At 42.0% G+C, this 18,919-nt stretch overlaps 1 pseudogene; it reads left to right on the forward strand.

Moving 5' to 3' along the window:
* Nucleotides 1-577: 577 nt before the first annotated feature.
* On the forward strand, nucleotides 578-16,643 carry LOC149300628 (KN motif and ankyrin repeat domain-containing protein 1-like; annotated as a pseudogene).
* Nucleotides 16,644-18,919: the final 2,276 nt, after the last annotated feature.

Consider the following 18,919-nt stretch of genomic DNA (forward strand, 5'->3'; position numbering starts at 1 on the left):
CGACACCATTTAAGTTTTTAAAACGGGCGTCCGCCGCCATACAAAGTATGGCGGATGTTGACGCCCCGGGGAGGGGCCAGAGATGGCCCCTTTGTGCCGATCATGGCGTTGCTGAATGCCTCGAGGTCGAGGCAGTACAGCAACGCCGTTTCGGTGCAGAAAGCGAAAATAGATCGCTTTCTGCACCCGTTTAAAGACGTGCCGGTCCTGGCACGTCAATTGTCGTTAACGACTTGAATTTCGGTGACGTGCCCGGACCGGCAATTGTCATCAAGGGGTTAAATAACCATAGCCCCTCCCACAACTACAGACTAATATACATCAGCCTTCACATTAATCCATGCTGACAACATTTGTCATGGTATATGCTGTATTTTAAATTATCCATCATTCTTACTTATTCTTAGTCTTCCCTTATGAAGTCCGGCAAAATAAAACTGCTTGGTAATTTTTCTGTATAACCTACTAAAACAATGATTGTTGGCCTATCAGGCAGCCCACCCTAAATCTTATCAAAATATAAAAAATGTGTTAGTTGATCTTTTGGTGAATCAGTACCTAGAAAAGTGATTTTATCATGTTAATACAGGTTTGTTTTCATAGCTGTAAGACTGTGAAACAGTCAATCGAATGAGTCAAATATGGAAAAATGGAAGTGTTTTTGCAAAAAAAGATGTACATCCCCATACTTCTAAGGGTATCACTAATGAACAACCTCATCCTCTGGCCCTGGGGGTTCTCCACAATAAACTATGAATGACTGATTCTTTGTTAAATAACACTTACGATATGAGTTAAGTGAAAAGATGCTGTCAGCATGCAATATCTTAAAGGATGCTGTGGATGACATTGGCAAACAAGGATGTGGTGAGTTCCCTACAATTATTTTATTTTAGTCTAAACTGAGCTGATTTTGGAATGACATGAAAAGCATTGTTGAAAACAAAGTATTTGTATAGTGCAGACCTCAGCCCAGATCACACTACAATTGTCAGCATGGTCAACTTGGGGAAAAGGTCATCTTCAACTGCATATACTAGCCTAGTCCAACTTTTTGTGTGATTAGACTCCCCGTGTGCCTCAACCCAACACGCTGGTTACAAGAGAGAATTCAACCGTGACCCCCCTTTATCAAGATTAGCGTACTTACACAAACAATATAATTTTTTTCTTCTTTAGTTTGAAACCATATGTATATGTGTAACACTATTTATTAGCACTAAAACATAAAATATGGGGCACAAAAACAACCCTGAATGCAATAATACTCCACTTTCCCCAAATTTGTCCCTTATACTCTACATTATTATAATTTTGGTTTCTGGGCAGAAAGATTTGGGTCTTTTTTGTTTTTATGTTTTATATTTAAGTATATGTTTAGAATCATCTTCAGTTTCTGCCTATTAGTTTACCGCCTGTAACATGTAAGATGTATGTTGGCAGAGACTGTGTTTGAATACCATACAAAACGAGTGGTTCTGCGTGTCAAGTCAGAAGTCGGCCTTACCATCGATGGTTGAAGATTACATCACTGCATTTGCAGAGCTTTCCCCTGCTGCCCTGAGTTACATCATCGATATGGCCAATGGCAACAGAAACACTGCCCTTCATTATAGCGTGTCTCACTCTAACTTTACATAGTTACATAGTTACATAGGCTGAAAAAAGACATACGTCCATCAAGTTCAGCCTTTCCTATATCTGCAAATTTTTTGCTGTTATTCCAAAAGAAGGCAAAAAAACCCAGTTTGGCTCTTTCCAATTTTGCACTAACCAGGGAAAAAATTCCTTCTTGACCCCAAAATGGCAGTCAGATTTCTCCTTGGATCAATAAGCTGTTTCCCCATAATTAAAGATTATAAAAACCCCGAATATTATGTTTTTCCAAGTATCCATCCAGTTGCTGTTTAAACGTCTCTACAGACTCCGATAAAACTACCTCTGCAGGCAGAGAATGCCACATCCTTATTGTCCTTACTGTAAAAAACCCTTTCCTCTGCTTTAGATTAAATCTCCTTTCTTCCAGTCTGAAGGCATGACCACGTGTCCTATGCATAGTCCTGTTTATGAATAGATTTCCACACAATGGTTTGTATTGGCCCCGAATATATTTATATAATGCTATCATATCCCCTCTGAGGCGCCGTTTTTCTAAACTAAACTTTGACATTGTGAAGCTACTGCTGGATGCGGATAAGATACTCTCTCGATTAAGAGGACACCAAACACACCATAAAGTGGAGTCTTGCATGCAAACAGAGGTTATGGTGAGGGTGAAATGCTGGATTTCCCCAAAAACATACTGTTTAATTGAAGAAAGTCATCTGTGTAATAAAGTGGGAGATTTAAAATGTATAACATTTTTTTGCAAGGATGGCTACTGGAATTGCCTGGGGAGAACCAAGGGGGGCACATAGACAAAGGCCAGGGCCTACCCTTACGAAAAATTACTGCAGTTTTTCTGAAGTAAGGCTAGGTTTCCACTTGGTTTTTTTTAGCTAAAAACGCCCATAAAAACGCCAATAGCGCCACCTGGCGGTTTTTTAGTGAAAAAACGCAGCAGCCAGATGTTAGCTGTTCTTCAATAGGAAATCGCAGAATGCCATATCCACTTGGCGTTTTTCTGTTTGGCGTTTTTTCAGTCCTCTTTGGCGTTTTTCTGCTTTTTTGTGCTCTGTGGCAGTTTTTCAAAATCGCAGCATGTTGACACTCTGGCGTTTTTTGCAAGGAAATCTTGGCGTTTTTCTCCAATAGAAGTCTATGGGAGAGAAAAAACGCCATGAGGCTAGGTTTCCACTTGGGTTTTTGTCCTGCGTTTTTTTTCTTGATGAAAAACGCCAAGAAAACTGCCACTGCATTTTCCTGCGTTTTGGCGTTTTTTTCTAGAGTTTTTTCTGGCGTTTTAGCCTTTCTGTGGAAATTGCTTTTTTTGACCTTAGGCAGTTTTTCCAGCCTTTACAAGTTAGAAGTTTCACCCAGCTAAAAGGGATTAGGATAAATGGCAAGTATCTGCCCCCTGATGTCATTTACTTGGTAGAGTTCTACTTAAACGCCCCGGCGGACCCTTTTGTCTCTTTTCTGTGGTTTGTAAGGCATGCTTTATTCCAAATGTCTGCTCCTCTAGGAAGATTGGCCCCAAATGATGGTGCAAATTGTTTGCTGTTGCTTTTGGCACGCAGGATCCAGTTGATGCGTCGCGTATGTTTGTTTGTAATGGCATGTTTGTTCCAAATGGTGTAGAATTCAATATGAACTTTGTTTTGTGTGAAACTGTTTGTTTCCAGCCTATTTCTCGTAGGACACACAGATACTGGGTCCATCCTCTGCATTGTAACTGTGGAAAAAACGCCATAAAAAACGCCGAGGCAATAAACCCACATGGCTTTTTCATGGCGTTTTTTCTCTCCCATAGACTTCTATTGGAGAAAAACGCCAAGATTTCCTTGCAAAAAATGCCAGAGTGTCAACATGCTGCGATTTTGAAAAACTGCCACAGAGCCCAAAAAAGCAGAAAAACGCCAGAGAGGACTAAAAAAACGCCAAACAAAAAAACGCCAAGTGGATATGGCATTCTGCGATTTCCTATTGAAGAACAGCTAACATCTGGCTGCTGCGTTTTTTCACTAAAAAAACGCCAGGTGGCGCTATTGGCGTTTTTATGGGCGTTTTTAGCTAAAAAAAACCAAGTGGAAACCTAGCCTTAACAAGACACTAACTTTTTTTCTTAACTCATTTTAGGAATTTGTTTATTTTACATGGTGCTGTACAATTTATGAATTCATGGGCATGGGTTTAGTAATTAGTGGCTGGCTATAGTGTGCTTTTGGCTGTAGACCAAGCATAGAATCTTAGTTGAAACTTAATTGCGTACTATGTACATGTGCCTAACAAAGGCTGAAATGTCTTTTGTTATCCCGAAGCAAGTAACAATGTAATGGCTGACTGGAGCAACAGAAGGACTGTGAGATCATATATATGACAGATGATGGTCTTGACAATCAAGATTTAGTGTATATGAACAATTGCTGCCTTTTAGTTTGTTCTCTTTAATGAATTAGTGTCACCCTCTACTTATTTCTTTGCAGATGTGTGCAATGTTAACCACCAGAACAAGGCTGGGTACACCCCCATCATGCTCGCTGTCCTAGCTGCCGTGGAAGTAGCCAAGGACACAGTGGCGTCGCTACGGGGGGGCAAGGGTGGCAATTGCCCCCCCCCTAGGTTATGCCTTGCCCCCCCTGTTGCCCCCCCGCCGAATTTGTAACTGCCGAATCCCTACCGGGAGGCTGGGAGATTTCCCGGTGGACCGGCTGATCTGGGGACCGGTGGATCGCGATGCCGCGCTGCGACGCCTCTGACAGCTGCAACGCTGAGGCTCTTCATCACGCCCCCTTGAAGACGAGACGTGACGCTTGCGGGGGCGGGCTCACACAGTCATCGGAGCTCCTCGTGTCCAGTGAGTTCCGAGTGCAGAGCAGAGAGGAGGCTGACCAGAGAAGTTCGCCGGGAAAGCAAGAATAAATACGGAATTACGGATTCTACGGTATTAATAAAATTGTTGCTCTGTGGGACTCTAATGTGGTGTGGACATATTTGAAATCTAAATAACGTACTAAAGGGGGCTGGCTGGGGGGGCATAAGTGCACAAGGCAGTAGGGCCGGGGTAACAGTAAACAAGAGAGGGCTGGGTGGGGCTGCTGGGCATCATATATAAAGGAATACTAAAGGGGTTCCTGGCTAGGGGCATAATTGTGTAGGGGCATAACTACACAATAGAGGCAACATACAAGTGTGTGGGAGTATTAAAACATAATGGGGGTTTGGGATCACATAAATCAATACATAATTGGGGCATAAATAAACAATGTGTGGCTGGCTGGATGGCACAAATACAAGGGGATGTGACAGTGTGGGCATCAGTAAACAAGTAGGGGCTGGCTGGTGGCATCGCATAATCAATACTAAAGGGTGGCTGGCAGGAACATCAATACACAAGTGGGCAACTGGGGCTATCACATAAATCAATACTAAAGGCCCAAAGGGAGGGGCAGGCTGGGGGCATAAATACATATAGCGCTGGCTGGAGGCCTTTGACCTTTATACAAGGGTTTGGGGGCACCACATTAATCAATACTAAAGGGGCAAAAACAGTGGGGATCAATGAAAAAGCAGTGTGGAAAATCCACTCTGTTGTAGGTGTCTGTGTGACAAAGCCTGTCCTGTTGTGTGTGTGTATGTGTCAGTGTGGCACAGCCTGTCCGGGTTTGTGTTTTTGGGTGTCGGTGTGGCAGAGCCTGTCCTGATATGTGCATTTGCGCATGTTTCCTGGCACTTAACTTACAGTAGGAACTATTTCATTTTTACTTATCCAGAGACAAAACCACTTCAGAGGACAAAACTTTCTAGGCCCAGAAATCAGTGAGAGGAAAAGTTAAGGTATTGTGTTATTTACTCTGTAATATTTATTTCAAGGATTAGTCGTACTAAATTGTTGTTTCAGGCTTCCCATGTTGATTGACTATTGTTTTTAGTGGACTGATTACTCCCAATCCCACCTCATACTATCTGCCTCGCACTGATCTCATCTTTATCCAGTACACATGGATGCCATTCTGTCTGTTCCTCAGTATTTTAACACTTTTGTTTCCTAAGGATTTTAATATCAATGTGGTATTCTGTTATCATTAAGAAACTATTTAATATATATTTGAGAAATAATTATTCATAGTTATTTGAATGGCAATTAGTGTGACTTCAAAAAGGGTATGTGTAAGGGTAGTGGCATGTGCTAACATATATGGGGCTGGTGTCCCAATATTTCCAGGTCTGCTTTTCATTCTCAAAACAAACCTGTGTAGAGTAATGCAGCAGGCTCCATAAAAGGCATAGTATTTTTTTTTATGTCTATTTTTTTATGTCTATTTGTTAGCTTGTTTGAGCAGGGCCCTCCTCACCTGTTGTCTCTGTAAGTCACATTGTTATGTTACATACTACTTGTTATGTCCTGTCCACCCATTGTACAGCGCTATGGAATTTGATGGTGCTATATAAAACAATAAATAATAAATGTGTTGTATTTCATGCCTCCTCCTTCAATAAAAATATCTATGTATCTATGTCTATGTATCTGTGTCAGGCAGTGGGTCTGTGTGTCAGGCAGTGGGTCTGTGTGTGTCAGGCAGTGGGTCTGTGTGTGTCAGGCAGTGGGTCTGTGTGGGTCAGGCAGTGGGTCTGTGTGTGTCAGGCAGTGGGTCTGTGTTTGTCAGGCAGTGGGTCTGTGTGTGTCAGGCAGTGGGTCTGTGTTTATCAGGTAGTGGGTCTGTGTGTGTCAGGCAGTGGGTCTGTGTGTGTCAGCCAGTGGGTCTGTGTGTGTCAGGCAGTGGGTCTGTGTTTGTCAGGCAGTGGGTCTGTGTGTGTCAGGCAGTGGCTCTGTGTTTATCAGGCAGTGGGTCTGTGTGTGTCAGGCAGTGGGTCTGTGTGTGTCAGCCAGTGGGTCTGTGTGTGTCAGGCAGTGGGTCTGTGTGTGTCAGGCAGTGGGTCTGTGTTTGTCAGCCAGTGGGTCTGTGTGTGTCAGGCAGTGGGTCTGTGTGTGTCAGGCAGTGGGTCTGTGTTTGTCAGTCAGTGGGTCTGTGTGTGTCAGGCAGTGGGTCTGTGTGTGTCAGGCAGTGGGTCTGTGTTTGTCAGTCAGTGGGTCTGTGTGTGTCAGGCAGTGGGTCTGTGTGTGTCAGGCAGTGGCTCTGTGTGTGTCAGGCAGTGGGTCTGTGTGTGTCAGCCAGTGGGTCTGTGTTTGTCAGCCAGTGGGTCTGTGTTTATCAGGCAGTGGGTCTGTGTGTGTCAGGCAGTGGGTCTGTGTTTGTCAGTCAGTGGGTCTGTGTGTGTCAGGCAGTGTGGCTGAATTGACAGAATGGAACATTTTCTTTTGTATTTTAGAACCTGCAGAACGTGAAAATAACACCAGAAAATGGACATACGATCTTATTATTCGTCTCTTACAAAAAAGCAGCAATCAGATTCTGCTGCAAAGGAGCAGCAACAGGATGAAAGTCAGCAATCTAACCATCCGGATTTAGAGATTGAATATGTTGAGATTGATTCACCAGAAAGTGATTTTTATGTTGCGGAAGAAGAAGAGGAGGTCCCTGAGGTACTATCAGAGTTTGACGAATCAAGCTTGCCATCAACAAGCTCACACCAATATAGTGCCCATGGCGAATCCTCCCAATCCTGTGATTATAATCTGTCTTTGGTACATAGACCCACTGGTGGCATCAAGAGCAAGCCACCAGGGCCCCATGACATCAGTCAGTGTGCTACTGAAGGGCCAAAACAACCAATACTAAAAAAATACCCCCAGACAAAATTGGGAGCAAGCTTTCGTTCTTTCCGACCTCAATGGTTCCAGTCATTTACTTGGCTGGAATACTCAATTTCACAAGATGCAGCATACTGCTTTTCATGTAGATTTTTTTCTGTGTCCAAGTATACTCACGGAGAAATGAAAAAAATACCATTTATTAATGTTGGTTTCTCCAACTGGAAAAATGCCATGGAAAATGAAAAAGGGATGCCACAACATGAAAAGTCTACTGCCCACAAAGAATCCTGTGTAAGCTGGCAGGATTTTAAAATAAACAAAGAAAAGGATACATCCGTTATGAAAGGCCTAAGTAAAGCACATGCCAGAGAGGTGGAAGAAAACCGGCATTACATTAAGACAATTGCTGAAGTCCTTCTTTTAACAGCAAAAAACAAAATTGCTCAAAGAGAACACCGCTACAACTAGACTTGGGCACCAGGGGGCTCTTCGTGTTCGTCTTCGTGCTCGTCTTCGGGGAAAAAAAAATCTTCGTATTCCGCGAATATTCGCCCGTTCCTGTCTTCTCTTCGGGCGAATATTCGTTTTTTCTTCGTTTTTTCCGGTTAAGGGGTTAATACGGGGTTAACGCAGCTCTGGCGCCAGTACTTTAAATGTGTGTATCAGCAACTCCATTGGTCGCCAGCAGGGGGCCTCCTGCTGTCGACCAATGATCACAGTACCATATATAGCTAATATATTCTCGGGCAGAATATTCTGCTACTCAGTGTAAAACCAACAGAGGGCAGCATTCTGTCCGATGATATATTAGCCATATGTGGCAGTGTGTTAATTTTCATTTATTAATTATTTAAATAAAATATATTTCCATGATCCGCTGGTCTCCCCACTGCAACAGTTAAATGTCCGCACTCACGGACATTAATTTTGTCGAATTTACAAACTCTTTTTTTCTATTTATTTTGGGTTTTTTTGTATTAAACTGTTAGACGAAAGGATCATGGGAATAAATGCAAATGAGCACACGGCCCCATATGGCTTATATATCTTTGGACAGAATGCTGCCCTCTGTTGGTTTTACATTAAGTAGCATATGTTTGAAATCCAAAGTTATTCTGCTACTCAACGTAAAACCAACAGAGGGCAGCATTCTGTCCGAAGATATATTAGCCATATGTGGCAATGTGCTCATTTTCATTTATTAATTATTTAAATAAAATATATTTCCATGATCCGCTGGTCTCCCCGCTGCAACAGTTAAATGTCCGCACTCGCGGACATTAATTTTGTCGAACTTCCAAACTCTTTTTTTCTATTTATTTAGGGGTTTTTTTGTATTAAACTGTTAGACTATGGCTAATATATCTTTGGACAGAATGCTGCCCTCTGTTGGTTTTACGTCGAGTAGCAGAATAACTTTGGATTTCAAACATATGCTACTTAATGTAAAACCAACAGAGGGCAGCATTCTGTCCAAAGATATATAAGCCATATGGGGCCGTGTGCTCATTTGCATTTATTCCCATGATCCTTTCGTCTAACAGTTTAATACAAAAAAACCCCAAAATAAATAGAAAAAAAGAGTTTGGAAGTTCGACAAAATTAATGTCCGCGAGTGCGGACATTTAACTGTTGCAGCGGGGAGACCAGCGGATCATGGAAATATATTTTATTTAAATAATTAATAAATGAAAATGAACACACTGCCACATATGGCTAATATATCTTCGGACAGAATGCTGCCCTCTGTTGGTTTTACGTTGAGTAGCAGAATAACTTTGGATTTCAAGCATATGCTACTTAATGTAAAACCAACAGAGGGCAGCATTCTGTCCGAAGTTATAGTAAGCTATTTATACTAAGTTAAATGTCCGTACCGGCGACTTTGTTGGTCGCTGGCACTGACATTTAACTGACACAGTGGGGAGACCACTGGTGTCCCTGCTGTGTCAGTTAAATGTCCGTACCAGTGACTTTGTTGGTCACTGGCACGGACTTTTAAGTTAACTGGTGCAGCAGGGTCCCAGGTTGCTTTTTTTTTCTGCCTAGCAACTAGTGGTAAGGGGCCGTGCGAGTGAGCCTATTGGTCGCTTGCACAGCCCTTTACCCTACAGATTTCTGCTCCCATTATCCAACGCAGCATTGCAGGGGTTAACGGGAGCGGAAATCAGGAATTAAAAAGGCTGTGCAAGTGAGCCTATTGGTCACCTGCAGGGTCTTCCTCTGGCATCAACCAATTGTTTGATGCCAGAGGAAGACCCTGCAGGTGACCAATAGGCTCACTCACACTGCCCTGTAACCCCTGACGACGAACCTTCTGATTTCCACTTCAGTCAACTCCCGCGATGCTGTGAAGATAAGGTAAATTAGATGGGGGAGGGACCGGGTAGATTAGTAGACGAAGGCGAAGATTCTTCGTGTGTGAGTCTTCGTCTTCGCCTACGTTTTACCTGCACTGTCTTCTCTTCTTCATGTCTTCGGAACGAACACGAAAACGCACTCTTCGTGTTCGTTTTCATGTTCGCCCGAAGACGAATGCACAAGTCTAGCTACAACTCTGATGAATAAAATCATGGAAACGTGAGAGAGATCTTATACTTAATTGCTAAAAAAGATCGCGTTGTAGAAAAGAAACTTCATGGGCCAAGAAATGCTCGGTACTTACATCCATCTATTCAAAATGAACTTTTAGGAGTTATGGCTTCAGTCGTTAGAGAAGACATTGCAGAGAGCCTAAAAGACAGTCCTTTTTCTATCCTGGCAGATGAGACAAAAGATTGTAACAAAACCGAACAGCTGTCTGTTGTTGTCAGATATTTTTTTGATCAAGCTGTGCATGAGAGGTTTTTAAAATTTTACAAAGCTGATTGCCTTGATGCCGCATCATTGACAGATTATATATTCAATGTCCTCTCCTCACTAGGGATTGATAAAAATGGATGTGTTGGTCAAGCTTATGATGGGGCTGCAGTAATGAGTGGTAGGGTAAATGGTGTTCAAGCAAGGATTCAAAAAGAGGTGCCTACTGCCCTATATGTTAATTGCATGAATCACCGTCTTAATTTAGCTATTGTTGACACTGTTAAAAATGTAGCTGAAGCATCTGAATTTTTTGCTAAATTGGAGAAGCTTTACGTTTTTTCCAGCACATCCGTGGTTCACTCAGTGTTTGAAAGTGTTCAAAAACAAATGTCAACAAAACCTATTATGAAGCTAAAACAATTAAGTGATACAAGGTGGACATGCCAATATGCCGCGTGCAAAGCTGTTCTTCAAACACTTGAGCCTCTTTTGGAAACCCTTAAGTTAATAGCTGATGGGAAACATACAGAAAGAAGAATTGAAGCAAATTCCATCAGTATTTTCATTGACTTCAATTTCATTCTTTCACTCGTGCTTTTTGAAAACATATTAAAAAGGACACAGATGTTATCCAATATGCTACAAGCAAAAAATCTTGATTTGGCATCAGCAGTGCTTCTTGTCCAGACTGTCATTCAAGAACTTGAAGAAGTACGAAATGAAGACAAAGGCCCCAGTATAGAATCTTTGCACTCTCCTGCAATAGGAAAAGTTTGGGTGGATGCAATTGACTTGTGCGTTAAATGCGGAATAGAAACTCCTGACTCTGAAGGAGATGAACCACCTCGCAAGAGAAGAGATCGCAGACCACCTTTGAAGTTAAGGGACAGCGTTATAATGGAAACAGTGGGTCAACGAACACAACTCAGCAAAAAGGATGATTTTATACATCATTTTATCTATGTTGTTCTTGACAAAATAATATCAGAATTAAAATTGCGTTTTTCAAGGGATTCCTTGCTGGTAATGGAAGGCATTCAGGCACTTAACCCAAAAGCGGATTGTTTCTTAAATTTTCAAAAGTTGACCTCAATGGCAAAATTCTATGGCTGTAATCTAGAGTATTTAGAAACAGAACTCAAGCAGGCTCTTGTGACCTTGAAGAGGAAAGAGGAATCTGATGGCATGAAAGTTAACACTGTTCTGGAATTCACAAACTTTCTGCAACCCTATGCTGTCCCTTTCTTTGAACTGTATAGACTGTGCAAAATTGCATGTGTTTTGCCAGTTAGCAGTGCATCTTGTGAGAGAAGTTTTTCAGCACTGAAATTAATAAAATCCTATTTGCGTACGACAATGACCGAGGAAAGTCTGTCAGATCTTGCCACACTGGCAATTGAGTTTAGGCTCGCAGACAAAATAAACATGGATCAAGTAGTTGACAGGTTTGCATCAATGCATAAAAATTCACGTATAAGTCTGTATTAGGCTACTGTATATGCTTTTGTCAACACCAAAATATTTTCAGTCTACTTTCTAAAGGATACTATTGGCATCAAAGCAACTTTAGCTAAATGAAGCAGTTTTGGTGTTAAAAAGCATGTGTGAACATGCTACTTTTGTTAGATGCTGCACTTATTGTATATTAAAACTTTTAATCCAGTTCTTTGTTAAATTTAATGTTCTATTTTGTTTATCACTGTTCAATGAGCTTGTGCTCTATAAATAATATTTATTAATATTTTTATGTTATTTATTATAAATACCACTTGGCAATTATATTTTGAAAATAAAGTTTTGTTTAAAAAAGATATCTCATTTTCATTTTGAAGTAGGAAGTGGCTGGCTGTGTAAAATTGGTACATAGTACTTAGTATTAGATTAGTAACACACACAAAGACTCAGGGTCTGTTCATTGGTCTTCATTAGTGACGTATTTAAAGTAGGTGAATATTCAATGGTGAAAATTGCAGTTGTTCCAAGGGCGACAAACTTCACAAAAGACATATCAGGGAAGGGGAGCTTTACTGATGAATCATCTCCTGCCATCATTTGAATTATTAGGGTTTTGTACCAGTGGCATGATTTAATGGTGGAAAATATTAGTGCCCCCCCAGTTTTGACTGTTGTATCTTATGTGCCCCCCCTATATTTTGTTCCTAGAGTCACCACTGCAAGGACATGAGGGTAGTGGAAGAGCTGTTCGGTTCCGGAGATGTAAATGCCAAAGCTAGTCAGGTCTGTACTTCAGCCTCCACGCCGCTTTAGTTCTCGGAATAATGTATTCTTGTATAATTCACAGAATAAAATGTTATGTAATATTTAATGGTTGCGTACTGAAAAACATTATAAATGGGGCTTTGAAGTGTAATTTTTCAGTTACTGGTGCTATTCCGTGATGTGGATATTTCCAGTTACTTATCCAGTTCTTGTCAGTTTGGAGTCACTTAGCTGTTTTCACAAAAAACAAGCATATTTCAAGCTTTTTTTTTTTTTTTTGCAAAAAGGGTTTTCTAGTGGTAATGATCAATTAGCCTTTTAAATGTAAACTTGGATTAGCCAACACACCGTGCCTTTGGAACACAGGAGTGATGGGAGTGATAAAGGGCCTCTCTTCACCTATAAAGATATTCCATTAAAAATTGCAGCTACAATGGCCATTTACAGCATTAACAATGTCTAATAAATTTCAGGTCATTTTAATGGACACAATGTGCTTTTCTTTCAAAAGCAAGACAAGAAAACATCATGGTGTAATAAATGGTTAAAATCTGATGATGTGGGAAGGAGTTGAAAACTCTTCCAAAGCAGTTAATAAATGTGTGATATCCTCTTATACAGTACACCACAATTCTGTGTGTAAAATATTTAATAAGTATATTGGTTTACAATAAGGTGTCTGGACACGATTAGGAGGTAAATACTTCTTTAAAAATGAATATTCAATGCATGCAGTGATTACGAATAGAGCATGTCTCCGCTCCACCTTGCGATACGGTGGCAATTACACCCATGAGTTAATACCAGGGAACTGAAGCTATGTGCAAGATTAAAAGATACACACCCAAGACAGTAGGTGTCTTAATGTGATATTTTTGAACATTAAAGAAATGTGGTGTTTGTGATATTTAATGTGCTGCAGCTATAATTCCAGTATAGAGTATTCTAAAAGCACCCATTCCGTCAAATTGCCCAACCTTTCCACCCCCTATACACTCATTCCTCTGTAGATCCCATAAAGAATAAAAGTTAAGTTAGTGGCCATGAGCTATGTTAATAGTAATACAACAAGATGTTTGTTAACTCAGACTTCTTGAAAGTACACAGGATCCGTTTGGTGTTGACATTAAGATAAATGGCCAGTAGTTAAAAGTAAATAAAATAACATTTGGTTAGCATAGGTTACCCCTGTAAAGTATTAACCGTAGATATTGCGGAAAGGCGCTGAGGTTCACACAAAGTTTGCCTGCTTCAAAGACATGATTTTCCTTCTATTTGTTTTGAACCTCTGTGGAAGGATTCTTGGATTACACATTATATAAACGCTGTTGTGCAGAATGAATTGGTCACAGTAAGATCTTTAATGGAATAAAGAATGAAAAAACTATTGCTAAAGTGATGCAGAATAACCTTGTATGTTCTCTCCTGAAATATCATATGATGATCATGTTATCCTCATATCCCTTATTAGCTATATTGTCATGGTTGTCCACACACGCATTCACCAAGAAGACTTTGAGTGTCCTAGCAGCATAAAGCATAGTAGAGCCATATTTCACATTAGTTCTTGGGTTTTCTGTTTCCAGGCAGGCCAAACGGCTCTGATGCTTGCTGTAAGCCACGGACGGATAGATATGGTGAAAGCTCTCCTGGTATGTGGAGCAGATGTTAATATACAGGACGATGAAGGCTCCACAGCTTTAATGTGTGCGAGTGAACATGGGCACGTGGAGATAGTCAAACTGCCACTGGCTCAACCTGGCTGCAATGCAGCCTTGGAGGACAATGTGAGTTGTAAGACATATATTGTGCAGAAAATAAAAATACCATGAAATCAGTACTGGAAGAGTATGTTATGTGTGTGTACATTTTACATCTTTACAGTATAATAAAGGGGATATACAATAAGTGCAGTCATATAAGACTGTACCATGGTATTGCTATACCTGGATGCAGCCTATATGGTCCAAAGAAGGCAGAAAGGATTTCTCAAGTTACTTAATAAAGTGTTTGCCAAAATACCACTGCTGTAAACGGTACTCCCCAATGAAAAGAAATGTGTGAGAAATGTGTAGGACACATAGTTTAAAAAAAAACAAAAAAACTGCACACCAGAGTAGCAAGCAGTATATATTAGGGTGCCCGACATGCAGATCTCCAGCTCTCATTGAAATTTAGCCCCTGCTTTAGCCTTTGGCTGACTATTCCTGATGTAGACCAATAAAGAAAAAGGTTTAACATTTCCTGGTCCTGCTTCTCTAACATCACTGTGTATGTTTTCTGCTTTTTAGGATGGCAGTTCAGCCTTGTCCATTGCCCTGGATGCAGGTCATAAAGATATTGCTGTTTTGCTCTATGCACATGTCAATTTCTCCAAAGCCCAGTCACCAGTAAGTATGGTATTAAGAGTTACTTAATAGGGAACATCCGGCTGTGATACTTTTTACAGGGATTCCAATTCATTTTACTGTGTGCAAATTGAGCTGGCCCTCCTCGCCCATTTCAGTCAAATTGTTATGTTATATACTACGTTTAATGTCCTGTCTACCCATTGTACAGTGCTACGGAATTTGATGGTGCTATATAAAACATTTTTTTTCTAAATATGGTCATTTTTATCACCTGAAGCTAGAAGCATACTTTGGTGTCTTTTCTTCAGGTGTACCCAACTCATCATGCGCATCATCATATCTAACACTAACATTGGACATGCCTGCAGAATTTTTATGGATTTTTTTACCGGTAGCTTTATTTCTTGACCCTTGCACTGCCCATACCCAGGAGGTTCCCCATTTCCCAAACACGAAATAAAAGACAGACACCAGCAGGATTGGATTTAGAAAAGGCTGAGACATTTATTTAACAAATGTCTCCACATAACTTTATTTAACATCTTATAAATTATTGTAAAAAACACTTTAATAATAACTTCTGTATAAATACTATACAGTCTTCTGTACACCTGTGTACAAACAGCTGAGGGTTCCCAACCTAAACACAGACAATGGATTCACACTACCCCTTCCGCCGGATACCACAATCGCCCAAGCGACCGCGGGTCGGATAGGGGAGCTCCACCTTAACGCTTTGCTTAATCCTGTACAGGGAGGGCATTAACTCTAACCTCTAACCAAAACCATCAACTCGCCACTCCCATTATCATTCAAACTTCTCCAGGGAACTCCTCCGCCACAGGCAATGAGCTTGGATCCCTACTAGCTCTTTGCCCCCGCCACACAGCAAACGCCCTCTCCAATCCTGCCCCAACCTCAAGACACCACAAATTCACACCAACCGCATTCAAATGAACCCCATCCCGGGCAAACAAACCAGCCGGGTCAGATTCAATATCAGAATGCGACACTACCAGGCCACCATGCTGTGACACAAAATGAGAAACAGCCCGATTAACCCTCCGACGGGCCCTATTGATACCCACAACCGATCTCGCTCCCCGCCAAAACAACTGAGGGGTAATCTCAGACCACACCAAGAGTATCCCCGGAAAATTATACCACAAACGTAAAAAATCACATTTAATGTCCTTAATAAGATTCCTGGCCGGCCTGGTACAAAGGTCGTCACCACCAGCATGAAGAACCAAAATGTGCGGGGCACCATGCCGATGCACCTGGAAATCTACCTCGGAACGCACACCTTCCCACCACAAGCCCCGAAAACCAAGCCATCTGATCAAGCCGTCCGGATCCAGGCCCAAAAGCCGATGGTGAGGACGAACACCGGCCCTACGCGCCGCCCAGTAAACATAAGAATGACCCAGAATCCAAACCAGGCATCCCGAGAAACCTAAAACGAAAACACAGGACAAACAGGAAAAGAAAATGAACTAACAAGTCACACAAGGTGCGAACGCACATAACTCTGAAAACGCCCAGACTCCCATCTCCCAATCCGTCTGATAACAGCTTCACCCAGACCCCACCTAGCCGCCTGGGTGGCCGCCCCTATCCGAAAAAAATGGGTCCCAAACTCCCCCGGGTTCAAGGCACATGCCAACAAGCATTTGTGGAAAACCGCCAAAAACTGAAAGCGAGACAGAGAACTTCCATTCCCATGCAACCAGCACCCACCGTTAACCCCGAAACAGCTTGTGAAGGAAGAGGAAAAAGAGAGGGGGAGAAAACAGGAAACCCCAAAGACTCACCAGGCTGGGGGGCTGTGCCACTGCCTGCCACGGGTCCCGCCAGGGTCATACGTCCAGGAGCACCAGCTGCAGAGCTGGGACCAGCAACAGCATCATCATCCTGACGTCCTCGAGCGGGCAGGGAGCCAGGACCCGCTGTAGAAAAATTCCAGTACATAATTTTCAATTCCCTTCTGCTGCAACATAAGAAGACAATCGGTTTTCTGCAATTCTGATATCTCCATGTCCTGTCAAATGCAAATTGAGGGTCATAGGAGATGTAGTTTACCAACTGTAGAGTTACGCATTGGGTAGCTATTTATCATAATTAACATGTGTGTCCCCAACAAGTTGTTTTTTTGTAGGTTGTTTCACTAAATGATCAATCACTGTACTGTGTTCACCATAACAGGCCACTATATCTGTTTAATTTATGTGACATGTATATTTATAGATCTCTATTTTTTTGTTTTTGCAGGGTACACTCCGATTGAGCAGGAAGCTTCCACCCAGTCCAACACAGAGGAGCCCATTTGATAATTGATACTGAAGAGACGTGAAAGAACATTTATTTATTGAATGTTTTTGCCACCAACCAGCTGCTACTAACTGTTATTTTTGGCGACAGATTCTGAATGTACATATCTTGTGCTTGAATGCACCAGCAGGTTAAAGCAATATATAAATACATATATGTTTATTGAAGAAAAAAACAAAAAAAACTTCTCAAACTGGAACTAAGCTATATCATCTCAACTGTGCCTCTTCATCTGGGCCGTATGATGGACAAGCTTTCTTATGGACACAAGCCTCCCAAGACTTTTTATCAAACATAACTTAAAGCTGAGTGTGTTTGTAAGCAGAGATATGTGCCATAGTGCCTGCTGCATTGGCCACTGTTTATGTGTATGTGTCAGTATCACTTCTGTTCTTCCTCTTACCCCTCTAAGATGGTCTAGTATCCAGAAGTGTGTCCTTCAACTGCCATTGGACTACAGAATTCGGTGGAGGTTGCTGGATTAAAAGTATTGGGTGGCAACTAGGTGCTGTTCCATCCTCAAAGAAATATGTTTGGCAGTTGTGCTTGCCGACTGATTTATTTTAGATGTAACGTGAAAAAAGAGCTCAGTAGATCTGAACGGACTAAGAGATAAGCGGCATCTTAAGAATTTGGGTGTATTATCTATATAACTTTTATATCGAAGAGTATAATATCTACAAATGTTAAGTAGGGCTGAAACAACTAATCGATAAAATCGATAATTAAAATCTTGACCTTATATAATCCGACCTCAAACAGAGGAGGGAGGAGTCAGAGGGGTGTATGGGAGCCACCCTCCCATACACCACTCTGGCTCCTCCCCCTCCCATACGCCTCTCTACCCGGCTCCCTGGTGTCTTGTGAACCTCCGTTGCTGGGAGGAGGCAGAGTGGAGTATGGGAGGGGGGAGGAGGCAAAGTGGTGTATGGGAGGGGGGAGGAGGCAAAGTGGTGTATGGAAGGGGGAGGAGCCAGAGTGGTGTATGGGAGGGGTAGGAGCCAGAGTGGAGTATGGGAGGGGGAGGAGCCAGAGTGGTGTATGGGAGGGGGGAGGAGGCAGAGTGGAATATGGGAGGGGGAGGAGGCAGAGTGGTGTATGGGAGGGGGAGGAGGCAGAGTGGTGTATAGGAGGGGGAGGAGGCAGAGTGGTGTATGGGATGGGGAGGAGGCAGAGTGGTGTATGGGAGGGGGAGGAGGCAGAGTGGTGTATAGAAGGGGGAGGAGGCAGAGTGGCATATGAGTGAGTTATAGTGGTGTATGGGGGGTATAATGAATTTCAGGGTAGCAGAGGTGTATGGGGTGTAACGAATTTCAGGGAGGCAGAATGGCATATCTGGGGGAGTTAGAGTGGTGTATAGGGGGAGGTAGAGTGGTGTATGGGGGGGTATAATGAATTTAAGAGTGGCATATCTGTGGGAGGCAGAGTGGTGAATCAGTGAGTATAATGAATTTCAGGGTGGTGCAGGGCATTTATGGGGGGGGCGAAGTGGCATATCAGGGTGCACAGTGGCATATAGGGAGTTATAAGGTATAAATGGGGGCGAGTGGCATATTGAAAGTTATAAGGCATATAGGGGGTATAAGGCATATCAATATTAGGCATATCAGGGGGGCATAAGACATATCTGGGGGTAAAAGGTATATCGGGGCTCAGTTGCATATCACTGGCATATAAGGAGTATAAGGCATATCGGGGCACAGTGGAATCTCTGGCATATAGGAGGTATAAGGCATATATGGGGGAAGAGTGGCAAGCTGGGGGTCAGATGTGCATAACTGGGGGCAGTTTGGTAAATAAAAGAAAATATAAACAAGGCTTTTTTCTCATAGTTTTTATTAAATATGTAAAATAGTTAACATATGAATTAATATTTACTAATAACTTTGTATTAAAACCT

This window comes from Sceloporus occidentalis, unplaced genomic scaffold, assembly GCF_023333645.1.
Source record: "Sceloporus occidentalis isolate IW3139 unplaced genomic scaffold, rSceOcc1.0.p SCAF_24, whole genome shotgun sequence".
Taxonomy (NCBI): Eukaryota; Metazoa; Chordata; class Lepidosauria; order Squamata; family Phrynosomatidae; genus Sceloporus; species Sceloporus occidentalis.